Genomic DNA, 20,678 nt, shown 5'->3' with positions numbered 1-20,678 from the left:
ACTAATACTCATGCAGGTAGTGGGTGTTGGCTGACAACTTGTCTGTCTTCACTCACAGGGAATGCATGTTGACGAGCAGTGTAGTAAGCAGGGGATGTTTTGTTTTTGTTGGATGAATACTGCTCTTACATCCATTTTGTCTATGTAGTACCTCTCTTTGGATTTGTCCAAAGACAGTTTGGTATCGAATCTACAACAGTTAAATATTCCAGAGATATGTGTTTGCAAAACAACAATTAGAATTCTCTGCTGTATTGGATTTCACAGGCTATGCCACCAGCAACATAGCCATTGTTGCATTCTTGGGTAAAATAGGTGATTAAAATCAATGTAAACAGTCCAGTCACATACCATAATGTGAAATCCATAGTTGATACTTCAGTGCAGACAAGGTATGAGGTAAAGAGCATAAACAACAATAAAAACATACAAATGCCAAGCATGAAATGCAGCAAGACATCCACAGAGCAGCATCCCGGAAGTTAAATCCAAAGTAACAATAAGCTTAATTCTAATATAGTCACTCAAAACCACACTAAAAGACCAGCTAATTAGCAAATGAAAAATAGCTGATTGCTCACGTAACCAAAACTGATGGGCAAATTCTGTCTAGTAGCAAAGCAGATGTAAACACAAGGTAAACACAACGAATAACATGCACCTAACAAGCAGCAGATAAACAGAGTATTCAAAAGGTACAAGCAAACAGAAAAACACACAGTATTCCAATGACAAAAACAATTGGTAAAATACAGAAAACTTAGCCTGCTCTAGAAATAATCCATAGCTCCAGTAGCCAACGATGAATTTTGTCATCAATCCAGTGTCTCAATACAAGAATTATAGTGAGATAATATCTTATTAATAACTGCTTTTAATTGTATGTGTTCTGTGTCACAATAGATGACTTGCAACCACGTGATCAAAATGTGCTATGTCATGAGCATCCACCATGATGGTAGACATACAAAGCAACTAGGATGGCAGCCACTGAAAGCATGTCTGTAAACAATGCTGAATTTTCTCAATATTATCATGATTTGAATGGTCAAGTGAAGATTTGACATGTGTGGTTTTGACCCATATTATTTAAAAAAGTCAGACTTTTCTGAAGATAAGATGCTTCTACTAACCATCGAGTATCCATATATTATGTTCTATCTGGTTTGGCTGCCGAAGAATCAAGTCTGAACTTGAATGAAACATAGCCCATTTTCTGAGTGGGTGCCCAGTCTAGATTGTTTCTATTGTATAATTTTGCTGGCGCTCCTAAAAGCGAACTGGTAATACGTGTTAATATTATAACAATGACTGCGTGAACCACAAGAGAACACTTGTTTTATAGCAAAATTCTAGCAACATGAAATAAAATTCTTACATGATATTATTGAGAAAGCTTTTGAATCTCACTTGAGATTCAATGATTACTGCAAACATGAGCTGTTTTGGTTTTAACCTCTGTTAGATCAGCCCTGCTGATGTTGTTCAGCCATGCTCGTCTCCTCTCCATACTAACAGGGGTGATAGCGTTCCGGCGCCGCGCCGGATTTCCGGTGTACCGTGGCTGGGGAAAAAAAAAAAATCTAGTTCGCCCATTGTCCTGTGTCATTCTGAGATGCGCAGATAGACAGTAAAGGGAATTCGCATGATATGGAACTAGTGGGAAAAAAGTGCCGTCACGGCACGAATTAGACCCTCCGAGGGTCTAATTCGTGCCGTGAAGGCACTTTTTTCCCACTAGTTCCATATCATGCGAATTCCCTTTACTGTCTATCTGCGCATCTCAGAATGACACAGGACAATGGGTGAACTAGATTTTTTTTTCCCCAGCCACGGTACGCCGGAAATCCGGCGCGTCGCCGGAACGCTATCACCCCTGTACTAAGCCTCAGAGTTTCCTTGCCCTCTTTCTGAATCATGGATGGAATTTTAAAAAATCAGAACATGCCACAGTCATGAGTACTGTTGTGACCACAACCATATACAGCACAATGATATGACATAGCTAGAAGAATGCTTAAAGCAGTGGAAAAACAAAGAGTTGCACACACGTGACTATGTTTTGCATGGAATGTCACTTGACCCTGCATTTGTATATCCACCAACATGGCCGACATCCGGGTTTCTATTTTGCTTCGACCTCACTTGCAAGTCAAGGATAGGGCAGGTTGGGGTAGGATGCAAGTGCAGGTAAAGAGTATTTATTAAAGAAAGCACAAAAAAAAGCATCCAAAAAAGTGGTAAATAACAGGCACAGTTCAGTTGATCCACAAACAGAATGTCTGAGGCTAAGCAGGGTGAGAACCAGGGAGCAAAAACAGGATAAAAAAAAATCAGACAGACAAAATGTACAATAAGGCTTTGTATAACTTGGTACGTATAACACCGCTCTTGCAACCTGAATACTTCACAAACTGAGAGTGTGTGAGAAGGAGGAGTCCTTAAATACAGACTCTGTATTGAACCAGCATGTGAAACAGCTGCGTGGACTTAACAGGTGCATGCATGAACCCACGGTGTATCCTGGAAACCGAAGTCGAGTCATGCAGCACAACACTGCAAATCTGGAAGTAGTTGCTCTGCTGAGCAAGGTGCACAGCTCAGCACTCAGTAGGAGGGAGAGTACATGACATTCAGCATGTAAGCTGTAAAGTACTGAGTAATTCTATCAGGTATCAAGACAACTGAACTCAAATATACTAAAACTGCCTGACATGTTTTGGGTATTAAAGAAGATATTACCGGGCGACACGATGGTGTAGTGGTTAGCACAGTCACCTTACAGCAAGAAGGTCCTGGGTTCAAGCCCAGCTGCTGATGAGGACCTTTCTGGGTGGAGTTTGCATGTTATCCCTGTGTGTGCGTGGGTTTCCTCAAGGTGCTCTGGTTTCCCCCACAGTCCAAACGCATGTAGATTAGGTTAATTGGTGGCTCTAAATTGACCTTAGGTGTGAATGTGAGTGTGAATGGTTGTTTGTCTCTATGTGTCAGCCCTGCGATGACCTGGTGACTTGTCCAGGGTGTATCCCACCTCTTGCCCATAGTCAGCTGGGATAGCCTACAGATAATGGATGGATAAAGAAGACATTACCATAAAATAAGACAAATGGTTACAAATACATGTAGAGTATTTACCAAATAAACACAAAACATTGGTAATATTTTACAATAAAGGTTAACATACACTTCCAGAAATAATTTAGTAAAGAGAATCAGGTAATGTAAAATAACAGTTAAAGTAAGGATATGAAAACACTAAATAAAGCAGTAATAATCTGGTAAATATTCCCCAATAAGTTGTACTGCCAACAAGGTAAATGGAGGAACACAAGAACATGATGTGAGCTCAATAATCGCAAGACAGAATGCTACCAAGATGCTGCTGCACTACAGTTAATGTCTTGTGTTTTTTGTAGTTTCTTGTGTTTTCTGTCACATCCTTATTTGTCAAAACACTTCATCTGGTAAAACCTTTCATACTGAAATGCATAGTGTGGCTGAACTGATTTCTGTTTATCTTCCTGGCAATTTTAACCTTTGTTGTGCCTGGCCACCAAACCAGTGGGTGTGGGAGTCTTGTTTATCTAACAATTCCCATAACAGTTATACAACTAACAACTCCCAACCTCATTTGTGTATCAACAACATGGAGCTTGAAAGAGTCACTGAGTTCAAGTTGCTTGGAGCTGTAGTACAGGATGACAAAGTGGAATTCACACAGAGTATCGTCAGTAAAGCTAGCAAATGTATTTATTATGTCGCAAGCATTATGTGAGAGCTTGTAGGAAAGTTGGTCTTCCTACTGAGGTTGGCCTTACTACCTACATAAAGATCCAGCTCTTGCTAGAATATGCCAGTCCCATTTGGGGTGGTTTGCCCAAGTATCTCTCTGTGGAGCTACAAACAATGCAATACCACTGTCTGAGGATCCTTGAACTTCCAAAGGACACCCTGGAAGCACTGGCCCAAAGAAGGGACACTATGACTAAGAATGAACTAAAGCATATGATGGAGAGTAACAACTTTAGCTACTTATTTCAACAATCTGAGCTTGTACACAACTACAGCCTAAGGAAGAGGAAAAGTAACCAAGCACTGCTTTCCAGAACTAAGAGACATCAGCAATCATTCATCCATAGAGCTTTGAGACTGTAGCTGTAGGATTTATCCATTCTATATTTAAAGGAATAATCCAGAGTGATATGCTTTCTAGGTCTATTTTCGCATTATTGGGAGTGCATACGTTGAGTTGCTACCACAATCACGTCAATCAGATGTGTTTTGAGACAGTTTGTTTTTTGCAATTTCAACCGGAAAGCGCCAACACGGCAGTGCGAGGGGCATGTCTTTTTGCCGATACAAAACGCTAGTTTTAAAACCATTGCAAAGCTCAAAACATGACAGTTCTGTGGAATTGAGTAGAGGGTTCCTACAAACAAAACGAAGTGTCCCTAGCTCTGCAAGTGCATGGACAGTGTGTAGAAGAGTAAATACAAAGCCAGTACCTTGCCTGAAGTTGTTCTTCTCCAGACACCATCTTCAGGGGAAAGTCTGTCAACTTTTATGGCCTTTCCCCTGAAAAGAAAGCACATCAGTTAGGATTAAATTACTATAGTTCATACATGTGAATGTTAAAGGATTATTCCTTTAACATTCACATATATGAACTATAGTAATTTATTGATCTTTTTCTTTTACCTCATCTCATTATCTCTAGCCGCTTTATCCTTCTACATACCATGCAAACGTCAAATAATAAAACGAGTATAAGGGAATAATGCATTTTATTACATTGTTAAAAAATCCCAACTAAACAGCCCAACAGTTTGAGCATTGAAACACACACTGACTCCGAGCTACTGTCCTGCTCCTACTCCTGCTGAGTGGTGGGACGGGGTGTCGGGATGTCCTTGTCTTTATCACGGAGCATGGCACAATGGCCTGACAGCGATGATGGGATTGCAATGTCCTCACTTCTGGGCATCGTTAGCTGAAACATACATGAAAATCAGCATATATAATATGAATTACATAAGCATATACCGTAGATACTGAAATGAATGTTTAAAGCATGTGTATTTACCTGTGAAAATACCTCTGGCGGGGTGCTGTGCCTTCTGCTGGCTTGAAGGCATACTTCTCCCTGTATGTGCAAGGCTTGCCGGTGCTGCTACCATCATCATCAAATTCTTCCTCCTCCTCCCCCTCTGCTGACATCAACAGGAGCTGATGAAGAACCAATGCTGCAGGTTTAAATAGAAGGAAGGCTTGTACCTATGGCCATGGACATAGGTTCCAGCTTGCCTGCAACCCTACACAGGATAAGTGGCTATAGATAATGGATGGATGGAAGTAGAATCAGAAAGGAGTGCTTCTGATGAGGAGGAAGTAGGGTTGAGAAGATCCTCCAGAGACAGGATGGCTCCTAAAAAGCTGATTTATCCGACATTAGGGAACCCATTAGTGACTCTTATGCATTCCATTTTAACTGGTTTAGATCAAGCTCTCTTACAAATGCTTGCCTTTGATACTGTACCTTACATATGCCATCTAACCCCTTTAACTTTTGAGATAGTGTAGGGTGTAACATGCAGGGATGCATGCAGATTAAGGGGGGGGGGGGGGAGATGTAGCCCACTCAAAATAGCCTGTAATGAGTGTGAATGTATTTCTAGCTTTTCCCAACTGCAATAGCTGTTTTAGTCCAGCATAGGGCAGCGCCAGTGGCGCTGTAGAGGAAAACAACTAATAACAACAGCGCTTCCAGGACAGAGAGACAATATAACTAAAAAGAAAACAGCAGAATGAGACAACAGAACATAAGCAAGCTAAAGCAGAAATTAAATGAACTGAAGTAGGAGCGCAACATAAAAAAAAAAGTTAGTTCAAAAGGTTAAAGTTCTTCTGTATGAAGTCCATGAGTTTCAAGGAGTAACTGCGCGATGTTGGCAAGGATTGAAGGACTTTTTTATGCTTCGGTGAGTGTTTGCTGATTAATTGCCATGCTGTGCTAACTGTTAGCTAGCATAGTTGGGTCATTGTACAGTATTCTGTTATGTGAGAGATTCTTTTGATAAGAATTCATGTAATGTTGCCTTGCTATTTTCTGAGTGTGCTCACAATGTGGCAATTTCTAAGCTTTTTACTGAAACAAAAAAAAAAAATCAGAGCTGACCTTAAGTTGAATAAAGTACAGTTAGAAGGAATTAAAGAGGATGCTGGTGATGTTGCTGTATGGCATGCTAGTACCAGAGTTTTACATGTGCAGCAGCTAAGAGGATTGAATGTATAGTAATTTTGGAGTTACTGTAAATTCATTCATTGGGATTTCTTTTGAATGATATTAATTCCAGATCTGGTAATATTTTCAAAGTGAACAATCAGCTGTTGCCCTGCTTATGCAGGTTTTTTTTTCTCCACCTGATGATTTGTGAGGAAAGAAAGGATTGTTCATTGGAAAAATTGCTGATGAACCTACCACAGACAGGTCGAGGACATATGGTGTGTGTGCCAAGGAGCATCTCACCAGTCAAGAGGATTGATCCATTCTGAATTCCTTCATCATTTTGCACAGATACATGCTGAGATCTTACCACCCTCTATTTACAAAGGGTAAAAAAAAAAAAAAAAACACTAACTGGATAGATAAACACTGGTTTTATTTAATTTGGTTTGTCATTTTCTCAGAGCTCTGATTTTTAAAAAAAAAATTGTTTATTTCTTTTTTTCAACCCGAGTTGGTTGAAGGAGCAGGGAAGAGACACAGCTTCCCAAATTAGGAACTGAACTAACAGACTGAATCCCAAACTATTTGGACTAAGGGAGATTTTGGGGTTATCTTGAAAACTGGTTAGGAAATTGCATTAACAGAAAAAAAAAAGAACTGTACTATGTTCAGTGGTGTTATTAAATAAAAGCTGGCTATACATTCTGATTGATCTAAATGGGTGCTCTGGTGTTCTAATTCCTCTATGCCTTCTTGAAAAGTATCTAGGATAAGTAATTGTGTACACATCGATTATAATGTGCAAAGAGATCCCTTACATAATTTTGGTGAGCCAGCCAGGAGGAGTAGGTATAAAGAAATATATAATAATAGGGAATAAAGTATGTCTTTGAAGGTCCTTAGTCATCCAGGTCATCATAAACCATAGGTGCTAAAGAAGGCAACTGGACTTGTTTGAAATTCTGCTTGAAATAGAGAATAGACCAAAAATTTTGATATCACTGATATAGCCAGTTAATTCATACAGTATCATTTTTCTTGTGCTGTTAGCCACATTCCACAATCTTTTTGTAAATTGTGTAAGGTCTTATGCAACTATGGACACTGAACAAGAGTATGATACAGATATGAAGAAGTCTGTGTACATTTAGGGTATTTCAGGAACTGATACTGATGAGCAGATAGCTGAATTCTGTTTACCTTTTGGGTCTGTGTAGCGCGTTCAATGTGTGGGTGGAGCACAGAGGACGGCAGGACAGAGATCAGGTTTTATAATTCGGCTTTATTGCCACACTTTTCAGTCTAACAATGATTATTCGTTCAGACACACACATAACCGGCGTCTGGTTCAGGGATCAGCCCCTTCTGCTTTCGCTCTCCCTCCTGATATAGGGCGCAGTCACTGGGAAGACACACAAACACAGGTTAATTGCTCTCAGGTGACGTGATTCTGCCACTTACCTTCCCTGACTCCGCCCTCCTGTCACAGACCGGCGCTTGACCACGCCCCCGCTGCCACATACCCCCACCGCCCGACTCAGGCCGGGCGGCCGTCCGGCCTGCAGCCGACTCCCCCCCCCCTTGACGGGAGTGGAAGTCCGCCACGACCATCTGCGCCCCCGGCCTGTGGACCACCTTGAAATTGAAGGGTTGGAGTGCCAAATACCAACGGGTGATCCGCACGTTGGCATCTTTCATGCGGTGGAGCCACTGGAGGGGCGCGTGGTCCGAACAGAGGGTGAAAGGGCGCCCCAGCAGGTAGTACCGGAGGGCGAGAACCGCCCACTTGATGGCCAGACACTCTTTCTCTATGGTGCTGTAGCGCCCCTCACGCACCGACAGCTTCCTGCTGATATACAGGACCGGGCGGTCCTCCCCCTCCACCTCCTGGGACAAAACCGCCCCCAGCCCTCTGTCCGACGCATCGGTCTGCAACGTAAAAGGGAGAGAAAAGTCAGGGGAGTGTAGAAGTGGCCCCCCACACAGTGCAGCCTTTACCTCTGAGAAAGCCCGCTGGCACTGCTCCGTCCACTGGACCGGATCTGGTGCCCCCTTTTTAGTGAGATCAGTCAGCGGGCTGGTGACGTCCGAATAATTAGGTATAAACCTGCGATAATAGCCAGCCAGCCCCAGGAACTGTCTCACCCCCTTTTTGGTCTTGGGCCTCGGGCAGGCCGCAATTGCTGCCGTCTTATTAATTTGGGGACGCACCTGCCCGTTGCCCAAGTGGAAGCCCAGATACCGTACTTCCACCCGCCCAATCGCACACTTCTTTGGGTTGGCTGTGAGCCCCGCCCGCCTCAGCGACCTAAGGACGGCCCTCAGATGTTTGAGGTGCCGCTGCCAGTCATTGCTATAGATTATTATGTCATCTAGATATGCTGCCGCATACGTGGCGTGAGGGCGGAGGACTCTGTCCATCAGCCGCTGAAACGTCGCGGGCACCCCAAACAGCCCAAACGGAAGGGTGACGAATTGGTGTAAACCAAACGGTGTGGAAAAGGCCGTCTTCTCTCGGGATAGTGGAGTCAAGGGGATCTGCCAATATCCCTTCGTCAAATCCAGTGTCGAATAAAAGCGAGCAGTGCCGAGTCGATCGAGCAACTCATCAATACGAGGCATTGGGTACGCGTCGAATTTAGACACCGCGTTGACTTTTCTATAGTCCACACAGAACCGGACCGACCCGTCGGCCTTGGGTACCAAGACCACCGGGCTGCTCCAGTCACTGTAGGACTCCTCGACGATGCCCATTTCGAGCATGGTCTGAAGTTCTTCCCGAACCACCTTTTTTTTGTGTTTGGGTAGCCTGTAAGGGCGGCTACGCACTACCACCCCCGGGGGCGTCTCTATGTGGTGCTCTATGAGGTTAGTGCGACCGGGCAGGGGCGAGAACACATCCGAAAACTCGGTCTGCAACTGGGCGACCTCCGTGAGTTGGGTCGGGGAGAGGTGGTCTCCACAGGGGACCGGAGAGGTACGGGATGTCAATGTCCCTTTTTGAACCTCCGGCCCCAGCTCCGCCTTCTCCGGAACTACCGACACCAACGCCACGGGGACCTCCTCGTTCCAGAGTTTAAGCAGGTTGAGGTGGTAAATCTGTAGTGCCCCACCCCTGTCCGTTCGCCTCACCTCATAGTCGACATCCCCGACTCGCCGTGTGACCTCAAAGGGTCCTTGCCACTTGGCGATCAATTTGGAGCTCGACGTGGGCAACAGTACGAGTACCTTATCTCCCGGAGTGAACTCTCTAAGGCGCGTACCCTTGTTGTACAGGCGGGCTTGCCGTTCCTGGGCCTGCCGCAAATTCTCCTGAGTTAGGTGGGTGAGCGTGTGGAGTTTTGCGTGCAGGTCCATAACGTACTGAATTTCGTTCTTACTTTGTGAAGGTCCCTCCTCCCAATTTCCCCGCAGCACGTCCAGGATGCCGCGTGGCTTACGCCCATATAATAATTCGAACGGGGAGAACCCCGTGGAGGCTTGGGGGACCTCTCGCACCGAGAACAGCAAGGGTTCGAGCCACTTATCCCAGTTACATGCGTCCTCACTTACGAATTTTTTAATAATATTTTTGAGGGTGCGGTTGAAGCGTTCCACTAAACCGTCCGTTTGTGGGTGATACACGCTGGTGCGGATCGGCTTAATCCCCAATAACCCATACAGTTCACGCAGTGTTCGTGACATAAACGTAGTGCCTTGATCAGTCAGAATCTCTTTCGGGATTCCGACTCGGGAGATGACGCGGAAGAGTGCCTCGGCAATACTGCGTGCTGAGATATTGCGCAGAGGCACTGCTTCCGGGTATCGCGTTGCATAGTCCACCAGAACTAATATAAAGCGGTACCCTCGTGCTGACCGATCTAATGGCCCGATGAGATCCATCCCAATTCTCTCAAACGGGGTCTCGATTAACGGTAGAGGGCGCAAAGGCACTTTTGGAATGGCCGCTGGGTTTACTAACTGGCATTCGCGGCATGCCGTACACCACCTACGGACATCGCCGCGAATCCCCGGCCAATAGAAACGGGCCATTATTCAGGCTAGTGTTTTATCCTGCCCCAAGTGTCCGGCCATGGGATTAAAGTGAGCCGCCTGGAATACCAATTCCCGGCGGCTCTTCTGAATTAACAGCTGCGTGATGCGCTCTTTAGTTTGAGTGTCCTGCGTCACTCGGTATAATCTATCCTTCATAATCGCGAAGTAGGGGAAGGACAGGGTGGCGTTTGGCGGGAGCGTTTGACCATCGATTACTCTCACTTGGTCAAACGCATGCCGCAGAGTCTCGTCTCGCGACTGCTCTAAGGGGAAATCCGCGAGGGATTCCCCAATAGAGAGAGGAGGGGCCGGCGGCTCCTCAATCTGACGCGGAGATGACGTAGACGGCTCTGCGACAGCTGCTCCCGCCAAAGCGACACCGGGACCTCCCCCTGTCAAATGGCAGGACCCACTCTCGACTAGGCGTGTCATTAAACCCTGAAATCCCGGCCAATCAGTCCCCAAAATTAGAGAGTGGGTAAGGCGAGGATTAACCGCCGCCTTCACTATAAATTTTTCCCCTCTGAAAATAATGTGGACCGACACCAAAGGGTAGCTGTGAACATCCCCGTGCACACACAATACCTTCACCTCTTGTGCTCCCCCCAATGCCTCGTTTTGAACCAGGCTTTGGCGAATTGAGGTCTGATTACAACCAGAATCCACCAACGCCTGATATGTAGCCCCTTGGATACTCACCGGTATGCGATACGCTCTGGCCCGATCGAGGGCGGCCTCTGGCACGTCGGGGATCCGAACCACTGCGCCCACTTCCATTGCTGTGCACTGCTGATGAAGGTGGCCCAGTTCCCCGCAGCGCCAGCAAACCGGCCCGGGCTTTCCCTCTGCACCAGTGATCTGGGGCTCACTCACCTGAGGTGGGGGAGAGACAGACACAGAAGAGAGAAATGGGAGGGCACCGCGGGTGCGGCGGGCCGGCTGGGGTGGTGCCGGCCCCCGCCTCCGCGGTGGGGGAATGGGGCAAGGACGGGACACAGGAGGAGAGGGAGAGAGAGAGAGAAGAGGAGAGAAGAGACGATGCCATCTGCTGTCCTGCCGCCGGGACAGCCGCCAGATGATCCTCCGCCAGCTCGACTGCCTGATCCAGCGACGCCGGGCGGTGGCACTGGACCCACTCCGCGGTTCCGGCTGGTAAGCGGGCGACGAATTGTTCCAGTACCACCTGGTCGACGATTCCCTCGGCGTCGCGATTGTTGGCCCTCAGCCACCGCCAGCAGGCGTCCCGGAGCTGCTGGCCGAACGCGAACGGCCGGCTGACTTCCTCCAGTCGCAGCGCGCGGAAGCGCTGGCGCTGTTGCTCCGGTGTGCGCCCCACACGCTGGAGGACGGCCCGGCGGAGGTCCGCGTAGGCCAGCCGGCGGTCGGCGGGGAGCTGTAGCGCGGCCAGCTGCGCCTCTCCCGTGAGCAGGGGGAGGAGGCGTGCCGCGCGCTGCTCCATCGGCCACCCCGAGGCTTCGGCGACCTGTTCAAACAACGTAATGAACGCCTCGGGGTCGTCCTGCGGGCCCATCTTGGTGACAATGAGGGGAGACGGGCCCGCGGCCGGAGCACTGGTGGACCCCGCCGACGCGAGGAGATGCCGGAACGCCTCGCGATCTTCCTGCTGGGCCAGCACCAGGGCTTCGAAGTGCTGCTCCTGCTCCTTTCGGAGCGTGACGAGTGCCTGGTGCTGGCTTTGCTGAGCCGTGGTGAGGGCGTGGACCAGATCGGCGAACGGGGAGGATTCCATGGGGCTGCTGGTTTGGTGCTCCACTGTCCCGGGTTTCGGCACCACTGTAGCGCGTTCAATGTGTGGGTGGAGCACAGAGGACGGCAGGACAGAGATCAGGTTTTATAATTCGGCTTTATTGCCACACTTTTCAGTCTAACAATGATTATTTGTTCAGACACACACATAACCGGCGTCTGGTTCAGGGATCAGCCCCTTCTGCTCTCGCTCTCCCTCCTGATATAGGGCGCAGTCACTGGGAAGACACACAAACACAGGTTAATTGCTCTCAGGTGACGTGATTCTGCCACTTACCTTCCCTGACTCCGCCCTCCTGTCACAGACTGGCACTTGACCACGCCCCCGCTGCCACAGTCTGTGAATAAAGTGAGACAAACAGGTCAAGGTGACAAACAGGGCAAGGCAGTGGTGTGAAAGCTTTAGTAGAATTTGAATCTGAAGAACCTGTCGTAAAACTGGCACCTAGTCTCCCCCAGTATTTTCTTACAGGGTAGTCACACTAGAGGCGGAATGAGCCGGAATGCCATCGGAATTAAAATTCTTCGTATATTCCGAGATATTCGAAGTGCATTCTAAAAATTGACTGCATTCCAAACATTCAGGCCCATTCTTGTGGCCGGCCTGAATGTTTTGCTCATGCTCAAAACATTCGAGGTGCATTTGAAGAGGAGAAATATCGAATGGCATTCGAAGTGTTTTCTAACTGCATTCTAAATATTCTTATGGCATTCCAACAGCATTCGAAACATTCTGATCACATTCCAGGAAAAAATTGAAATGACAAGCCACTTCAAATCCTGCCAGAATGTCCTGACTGTGCCTCGAATGAGCCGGAATGCCGTCAGAATGAAAATTCTTTGTAAATTCCGGGATATTCGAAGTACATTCTAAGTATTCGAGCTGCAGTCTCTTTGAATTCTTAGACATTCAAAAGATATTCGGCAGCTATTCTGGGAGCATTCTGACTGCACTCGAGGCAAATTCGTACAGCATTCGAGGCACCTTCCGACCAGACTTTGGGTGGTATTCGAGCAGCAATCGAACCACACTCGTACGGCATTCAAAGTGCATTCTTAATATTCTTACTGCATTCTAGGTATTCCTACTGTGTTCCAACTACATTTGAACTGCATTTGAAAGCTAATACACCCAGAATGTGCAAGAATCATTCGAGGCGGGTTCAAAATGCAGTCCAAGTATTCGAACGGCATTCTTACAAAGCTGTAAGAATGTTGGTCAGTTTGAAATTCCTGCCCGAATGTAGCATGAATTTTGAAAAATTTGTCATTCCGGCTGGTTCTGCTTGATTCCTGCTAATTCTGAATAAGTGTGATGGGGCCTTTAGTGTTGGAAACCCTAACATTATGTGGCATATAGATTGAGCTTACCAAACTACTCAGACCCCTAAGAAACATTCACTCACCCACAAGGCAGGCAGCCTCTCTGGACACAAATGATAGCTCAAACTCTGAGAGTGAAGCAGACTCTGATGATAGTAGGACACCTTTTAAACACAGACAACATACCAAGCTTGATCGTACTCAACATGGTTCTCCTGAACATGCCTCCATAGCTAAAGATTTGACAAAAATAACACAGCCAGCTCTAATGGGATCCAACAAAGGGGCCTCAAACCATGACATTTTCAACCCACCAGAGGTGCAGAGGATCATTGTAGAGCATGTCATTCAAAGTGATGATTCTAATGCACCAAGTCAGCAATCCAAATAGCTTCATCCTTTTTCAAGAAGCATCCCTAAGTCTCATCTCATTATCTCTAGCCGCTTTATCCTGTTCTACAGGGTCGCAGGCAAGCTGGAGCCTATCCCAGCTGACTACGGGTGAAAGGCGGGGTACACCCTGGACAAGTCACCAGGTCATCACACGGCTGACACAGACACCCATTCACACCTATGGTCAATTTAGGAGTCACCAGTTAACCTAACCTGCATGTCTTTGGACTGTGGGGGAAACCAGAGCACCCAGAAGAAACGCACATGGACACAGGGAGGACATGCAAACTCTGCACAGAAAGGCCCTCGTCGGCCACGGGGCTCGAACCCAGACCTTCTTGCTGTGAGGTGACAATGCTAACCACTACACCACTGTGCCACCCGAGTCCCTAAGTCTCTAAAGGAAATGGACTGAAACTTGGTCTTTCCATGTGGAGCTTATAATCCAAGATAAACTCCCTGTTGATATGCAGCAGTGTAAAATCTTAGAAAGCCTGCTTCCACCATGTTCTGATTTAGTGAGGCAGCTAGGCCCACATGCTTGCTCCTTGTGATTATGTGAAACTTCTTGATTCAGCATATAGGTTATTTGAGGATGGGGAGGGGATCTTTGCAAGGTTTCTTAGCACTTATCAAAATACAGGAGAGAAAGCCTCCGAGTTTCTACAGTGATTGCAGGTACTGCTCACCACAACTATACAGAGGGGTGGCATTACAAATGCAGATGCTAACAAGAACTTACTGAGACAGTTTAGACATGGATAGTGGGATCAGTCTCTCATCCTGGCATTGCAGTTAGAGTTTAAATCAGGTACACCCCCTGAATTTTCTTACTTCTAACTGCAGTTGAGAACAGAGGAGGACAAGAGAGCTGCAAAGCTTGATCGCATGCAACGTCACTTTGGGAGCACTAAGACCAAATCAACTGTAAATATGCAGCTTGTGCCTGAAGTGCCTCCCTCTTTTGATGCAAGTGCTAATATACTCCACACATACATTGCAGAAACAAGAGGATTTAAGGAAGCAGGTTGCTGAAGTAAAAATGCAACTTAGCAAAAAGAAAGAGCAGAGGAGACAGAAGCACACTGAAAAGTCAAATCCAGCCCAGGAAAATCCTCCAGTTAGGGCTGCAGCTGAAATTCAAGCCCAACAAATAGCACCCAGACCCAGGCTAAAAGCTTAGTTCTGTTTCAAGTGTGGCAATGATGGCCATATCACAGAACAGTGCAAAAATCCTCAAAATAAACTCTTGGTAGATCAGAGATACAAGGGACTGAAAGCAAGGCAAAATGAATGGCAGACCAAATACGGTCATTTAAACTGGATGGGGTTGTAGTAGAGGGACTAACTGCACCCAGAAATTAATTGCAATGTCCAATACAAAACCAAGAAACAGAAACAGTCATGAAAGTCATCCCCTAGCTCAGTCAGTTGATGGTGTTCTTCCAAGAGGATTGATAGGGCAAAAATGTACAGCAACTGTCACTATTGAAGGAGTTCAGTGTGATAGCCTTATTGATTCAGATTCCCAGGTGACCACAATTTCAAAGTCTTTTCATGAGAGTCACCTCTCACATCAATGTATCTTCCCCATTGAAGACCTTTTAGACATGGAAGGTGCTGGCGGTAAGGAAGTACCCTATCTTGGCTATACCCAAGTCAACATCCATTTTCCAGAGAATGTCATTGGAAAACCTGAAAGAGTTGATACTCTTGCACTTGGTGTACCAGATCACAAAACACACCTGGATATTCCCTTGTTGATAGGCACCAACATACTGGACCCTCTGTTTCAAAAATGTGCACTAACTCAGGACAAATGTGTAGGACACAAGTGCAAAGGAAGCCAATTTTCCCCACTGGTGAAGCATTTGTATCAAAGGTTCAAAATCCAGCAACAAAATGGTAAGTTTGGGACTGTGAAGATACAGAGCAAAAAGTGTATCATTATTCCTGCAGGAGAAAAGCTGGCTCTAACTGGGTATGCAAGAAATGTCCCAGTAGCAGCCAATGTGACCCTCTTAGTCAAGCTTCCTCAGTCAAACGTACCTGGTGGCCTCTTGTTTTGCAGCTACATCATGACAAGCCCACCATGTCCATCCTTCAAGGTGCCTGTCCTGGTCAAAAATGAGACTGCACATGACATCAAAGTACCTCCTGGTCACATCATCCCTGAGCTTTCCCTTCCAAAGACTGTATCACCATTGCCAGCCCAGGGTGCCAAAGCTACATCAGGTGAACCCTCCCATAGTGCACCAGCTTCTGCAGCCTGTAGCTCCATGCAGGTGTCGGAGTCTGGCAAACTCAACTTTGACTTTGCTGACTCTTCTTTGCCTGAGGAGTGGAAGGAGAGAATCACCAAGAAATTAAACTCATTATCAGATGTTTTTGCACTCAGTGACCTTGATTATGGTCATACCACTGAAGTTAAACACAGAATTTGCCTGTCAGACCCATCTCCATTTAAACAGAGACCCAGACCAAGCCATCCTTCTGACTATGATGCTGTCAGACTTCATTTAAAGGAGCTTCAAGATGCCAACATCATATGTGAATCAGAAAGCCTTTGCATCTCCTATTGTTGTAGTAAAGAAGAATAGTGACATTGGGATGTGCATCAACTACTGCAAACTGAACAGGCAAACCATCAAAAGATGCATATGCTTTACCCAACATAGAGGAAGCTTTTTCCACTTTGACAGGGTCCAAGTGGTTCTCCATTATGGCTCTTAAGTCTGGATATTATCACATGGAGGTGGAGGAGGAAGACAAATGCAAAACAGCTTTTGTGACACCAATGGGATTCTGGGAATTTAACAGAATGCTAAAGGGAGTTACAAATGCGCCCAGTACTTTTCAAAGAGTAATGGAGAAGTGCATGGGCAGTAAAAATTTGAGTGAAGTTTTAGTCTTTCTTGACAATCTTATTGTTTTATCAGCCACACTTGAGGAACATGAGGACTGACTGTTGAGAGTACTGCACAGGTTGAAGGACTTTGGCTTAAAGCTTTCACCTGAGAAAATGCCAATTCTTCAGGATGTCCATCAGGTATCTTGGCCATGTGGTATCAGCTAATGGGGTGGAGACAGACCCAGCCAAGATAGCTGCTCTTACTACCTGGTCCAGGCCAAATAACAAAGAGTTTAAGTCTTTCCTCGGGTTTGGTAGATATTACAGGAGGTTCATAAAAGACTACTCTAAAATTGCAAAACCTCTCAATGACTTGACAGCTGGGTGTCTGCCACCAAAAAGGAAGGCCTTCTCATGCAGCAAATCAAAATGTTCCTCAAGTGTAGATTTCAAAAAGCCCTTCAATGAAAAATGGACGTCAGCCTGTGAAGAGGCATTCAAGATTCTCATTCAAAAGCTCAAGTCTGCTCCTATTCTTGGCTTTGCAGACCCAAAGAAACCATACATTGTTCACACAGATGCGAGCATGCATGGTCTAGGTGCAGCCTCATTTCAAAAACAAGAAGTTGAGAGTAATTGCCTATGCAAGCAGGGGGCTCTCCCGCTGTGAGCAAAGATGCCCTGGGCATAAACTTGAAGTCCTCTCTCTAAAGTGGGCTGTTACAGAGAAGTTCTTTGACTATCTCTATGGAGCAAAATTCACAGTTGTGACAGACAACAATCTACTCACTTATGTATTGACATCTGCCAAACGTGATGCTGCAGGGCATTGTTGGCTGGCCGCTCTTTCCAGCTTTGACTTTAATATCCAGTATAGAGCTGGGAAAAAGAACCAAGATGCAGACAGTCTTTCGAGGCATCCACACCCTCATGACCAAGATACACCTGATTTCAGTTCTGAGGATGAGAATACTCACATCAAGAGGTTCATTGCTCAGCTCCTGCAGGAAAACAGAGAGCCTGATTTCCCAACTAAGGCTCGGGGTAGTGTGTAAGAGACATTAGCATACTCCAGCATCAGGTACAGAGCCAGAGGTAACCCAGCCACCTGTACCAGTTGAATGCCTGGCCATTGAGGCCTCTGCCATACCTGCTGATTTCTGTCAAACAAAATACGGTTATGTACATTGCCACAAATGTCACTTGAAGACTGGGCACATGAGCAGAGACCAGATCCAGTCATCAGCCAAGTAATAGCCATTGTAAAGACAGGAAAATGGCTGTCATATAGAGCAAGACAGTGGGAAGACAGGGAAGTCCAGTTGATGTTGAGAGCAATGGACCAGTTTGTCTTAACTAATGAGGTTCTATACAGGAAATGCATCAGCCAAGAAGAACTCTCCTATCAACTTGTACTTCCAAAGAGCTACAGGAAACCAGCACTTGAGAACCTCCATGATGCTGTTGGACATATGGGTGTTGATAGAACCCTGGACTTAGTCTGTGCCCAATTCTGTTGGCCCTGTATGTCAATGGATCTGACTGAAAAAATCAGGACCTGTGAGAAGTGTGTCAAGAGAAAGGCATGAGCTGAAAAAAGTACCCCCAGTGAATATAAAGACCAGTCATCCCTTGGAATTAGTCTGTATGGATTACCTCTCACTGGAGCTAGATGGAAAGGGAACAATGAATTTTTTGGTCATAATGGATCATTTTACTAAATATGCAGTTGCAATTACTATAGCAGATCAAAAAGCAAAGATGGTGGCAAAAGCTCTGTGGAGCAACTTTTTCATTCATTATGGGTTTCCTGAGCAGTTGCACAGTGACCAGGGTTGCGATTTTGATTCAAACTTGAATCAAAGATCTATGTTCATTGTTCGACATAAAAAAAAGACAAGGACTACATCCTATCACCCACAGGGCAATGCTGAGGACAGTTGAAGAGGGAGACAAAGTCAGGTGGAGGGATTTTGTGCAGCCCCTTGTTCATGCATATGTAGCCCACCTAAATTGCACTGGGTTATTGCATGTAGTTAGAAGTATTTCCCCCCCGTCCACTAGATGGCACTGTGCCGATAGTAAATCAGTGCATTACACTCTAGAAGAAGACACCATGGCGGGATTTTGTTTTCAGCAGCAGATACAGTTGCAACGAGTGGGAAAAGATGAGAGACTGAACAATATTTTGATACTCTAGAGTTAATTTTTGAAGTAATCCTTTGTTTCTAACATTCAAGAAGAGGTTTTCAGTTGATGTACCATTTCTGAAGCTGTATTTTGTGTTTTTATCATTTCATCTCTGGTGAGTGTCCCTGTAAAAAAAAAAAAAAAAAGGGCGAGTGCATGCCAGTGTATTAGGCACTGGCTAGCTTCTTTTTACTCTTGAGGTAAAACGAACTATTTTGATGGATTAATGTTGTACTTTGTTACTGTATGTGTGACATCTGTAGAGTTAAAAAAACAGTCGGAGATATTTTGAAACGTAATGTTATCGTTTTAAACCGCCATGTTAGTTTAGAACGGCGCTTTCTTTTCTGACCACGTGTACACGATGCAAGCGCGTGCAGATAATGTTTACAGCTACGAGGTTACTCTATAGGGCTAATGTTTTCAGGCTCAAAGCCATTGTAATGACGTTATGAATGTAATTTGATGTGTAATACACAAAGTAAGTTGCAAATGGCTTACTGTTGATATGGTATCTGGTTTACTATGAATGTATATGTATTCACTTTGATTACAAATGACACACTGTCATTTTACTGAACTGGTACTGTATTGCACAGTTGCTTCAGTATTTGGTTTTCATAAGATATAGAAGTGATATGAGTTTAAGTGTTTATACTTAAGGTATGAAGTGAAACAATTCTGCATGGCACTAATGAGGTATTTTACACTGCCGTGTGCAGATTGGTTTTTTTGTTGTGCATTCTTCTGCCACATTTGAGAGAGTGAGAGGGAGAGAGAGAGATGGCGAGACAGTGATTCCGCTGAGGAGTGTGACTGTGTGTGTTCATCAATCTGTGAGCCCATGACCTGGACGCATCCTGGCTACATTTCCTTGGATTACAGATAAGATTTTGAAATCTCCATCACTTACATACTACCCGGGTAGTGATTTAAAAGGCCTTGTTTTCATTTTTTTTTCTTTATTCAACAATACAAAGTACGTACAAGGAAGATCCTTTTTTTCCATTTTTCTACTTTTTTCCCTTTTTTGGGGGGGGGATTTAAAGGGCACTTATTGCACTTTCAACTGAAGCTTTTGAGCTTGAACATTGGGGTAAAACATTGGACATCGAATTTTGGGATTGAACTTTATTGAACATTGGGTAACTGACTGACTAAACGTTTATACTGACTGACTACTAAGGGCTTTACTTTTTTCTATTGTGGTTCAATATCTTTGCGTTTTTAATAAATGTTACTACCTTTTTCTTCATTTAAATACTGGTCATTGCCAATTCTCTCCTTATAGTCGAACCTAGCTCTGATTGCTCTGGTAATATAGTGGTCTCATATATTACGTTAACTAAGAAGCATTACACATATAACTGTGCTAAAAATTACACCCCTGGCTTTTCCCCCCTACCAGCTGATGTTTGGTTAGCAGCCAAGGCTTCCAATTGACATAGCCTTTGGTTTGAGTCCAGAAGGATGCATAAAATCATCCCACTCTGAGTATGTCAAGAAGTTGACAGAAAGTTACCAGCTAGCTACTGAACATAGTCAAAAGGATGCATTACTGAACAGACAGAGATTTGACAACAAAGTGAGAGAGACCACCCTGGCCACAGGAGATTTTAGTCCTTGTAAGGAATGTTGGCATCAGAGGGAATCATAAAATTGCTGATCACTGGAGTGAAACCTGTTCACTGTTGTTAAACAAATCCAAGGCTCTCCTGTCTATGTTGTGGTGCCAGAAAACACAGGGGAACCTGAAAGGGTCTTACAAAGAGATTTACTTCTGCCATGTGGATTTCTGCCATCCACAGTTGAGAAATTACATTTTAAAAAACCAAAGTCCAGACAGGAACCAGATAACTCACAACTTCCTGATTCTTCTGGAGTTGGAGATGA

This window comes from Neoarius graeffei, chromosome 7 (assembly GCF_027579695.1).
Source record: "Neoarius graeffei isolate fNeoGra1 chromosome 7, fNeoGra1.pri, whole genome shotgun sequence".
NCBI classification, from domain to species: domain Eukaryota; kingdom Metazoa; phylum Chordata; class Actinopteri; order Siluriformes; family Ariidae; genus Neoarius; species Neoarius graeffei.
The sequence above is the reverse complement of the archived record's forward strand: the minus strand, read 5'-3'. Positions refer to the sequence as shown.